The following is a 1,837-nucleotide window of genomic DNA, read 5'->3' on the forward strand; positions in this document are numbered from 1 at the left end:
AGAAGCAGATTCCCTACTAAGCAAGGAGCCCGATGTGGGACTGGATCCCAGGACTCTGGGATCATGACTGGAGCTGAAGGCAGACACTTAACCATCTGAGCCACTCAGGCATCCCTAAAATAAATAAATCTTTTTAAAAAATTTAATGATTTGATAATTTTCTTAACAGCAACAAACAAAGCTGAAACTAAACTTCAGATCTGGGTCTTCAAACAAATTTTCAAAAGTGCCCTCTCAATTTTGTTAATAAAAATAAACACTTCTTATGAAAGGTCCTTTATTGATAACTTAGATGCTTAACAGTAGTGACTGATGTGAACTATACTTATTGTGGTGAGCACGTCTTATATGTGTATATAAAGGTTGAATCACCATGTTGTATACCTGAATCTAACATAGTATGTCAACAATACTTCAATTAAGAATTTTTTTAAAAAGAGAAAAAAATTAATGCATATTAAATTGAATGGCCACAATATAGGATTATTTACATAAGAGTGAAAACAGATAATAATTCACTTTAGAGTAATATTGAATTATGGAATACCCTAGAAATAAGTGAATTAATCTCATTGATAAATGATCATCTAGGCCCTTATTTAACATTCAAGTATGTGACCTATAAATTTTTGTTGATCCAGGAGTACAATTCAAGAATTTAATTTTACTTGAGGACGGTTTATTAGTTGAGAACTCACAATTCAGCGTGAATTTAAATAATTTAATTCAGTACAACTGTTAAAGAGCAATTTATGAGGGAAAGGAAGACAGAAAATTAGGAAAAATTCCTAAAGACTATGAAAAGCTCTTGTTAAGGGGACAGATTATGTTCTCAGACTATCAGCTACAAATTTCTCCTCTTTCTTTGAGTGAAACTAAAATTTCAAAAATTCAGTATATGGAGTATATACTGATGAGCCAGTAAGATGAAAGAATTTGCTTCAACATATTCCAGGAAAAAAAAAGGTTGGGAGAAGAGCAGATCGGAGGAGCAATGAGAGGTGATAGGTCGTGAAGGTTCATTATTCCTTCTCTCTCTCTTATATATTTGAAATTTTTGTAATATGAATTTTTTAAATAAAATCAATGTATTTTCCGTAGATTACAATTGCATTGCTTCTTGGCCTTTTGGCTAAGATCAAGTGTAGTGGATGACAATTGATGAATCAAATCTAAATTTTCTTCATTCTCTTCAAGAGGTTTATAAATATACATTTGTCAAAAAGAAAACCACAGGCCCAAAATGGAGTCATTTATACTAGGCCACATCAACAAACTGGGGATTGGTACTTAACCTAATTGCAACCTCCCCCAGAGATGTAGTCTTAACCAGTCAGTCAGGAATTTTCTGATCAACACCAATGAGGTAATCTGTCATATGGACCCTCTCCATTCCCCACCAAAGGAAGGTGAGGTAATCTGTATAATAAGACCCCCTGCCCTTCCTGCTCAGAAAAAGTGACTTTGCCTGAAACAATGCTTTCTTTTCTTTTGCTAATAACTTCCTTGCCCCACCCTCCTTCCATTTTGTACAATTCTTCAGGGCTCCTTTCTTCTTGCTAGTTGGGGTTCTGCCCGATTTATGAATCACTTAAGAAAGCCAATCAGATCTTCAAATTTACTCAGTTGAATTTTTGTTTTTAACACATTGATTATTTCATTTCAGCTAACTGTATTGTTATTGGGGTGAATGAGGCAGAGGAGGGGATAGACTAGTTAGGAGTGGTGGGCCGGAGTTGTTGGATGTATGTAAGGAACACAAACAGGTTCTAAGGAAGTTTACAAGAGTTAGTAACTGCTTAAATGAAGTAGGAATTGAAGTTTCTTCAACTGAGTG

General features: G+C 34.6%; 1 pseudogene; it reads left to right on the forward strand.

Moving 5' to 3' along the window:
* Positions 1 to 1,112: 1,112 nt before the first annotated feature.
* On the forward strand, positions 1,113 to 1,273 carry LOC121099969 (annotated as a pseudogene).
* Positions 1,274 to 1,837: the final 564 nt, after the last annotated feature.

Source organism: Ursus maritimus, unplaced genomic scaffold (genome assembly GCF_017311325.1).
Source record: "Ursus maritimus isolate PB19 unplaced genomic scaffold, ASM1731132v1 scaffold_1, whole genome shotgun sequence".
Classification (NCBI taxonomy): domain Eukaryota; kingdom Metazoa; phylum Chordata; class Mammalia; order Carnivora; family Ursidae; genus Ursus; species Ursus maritimus.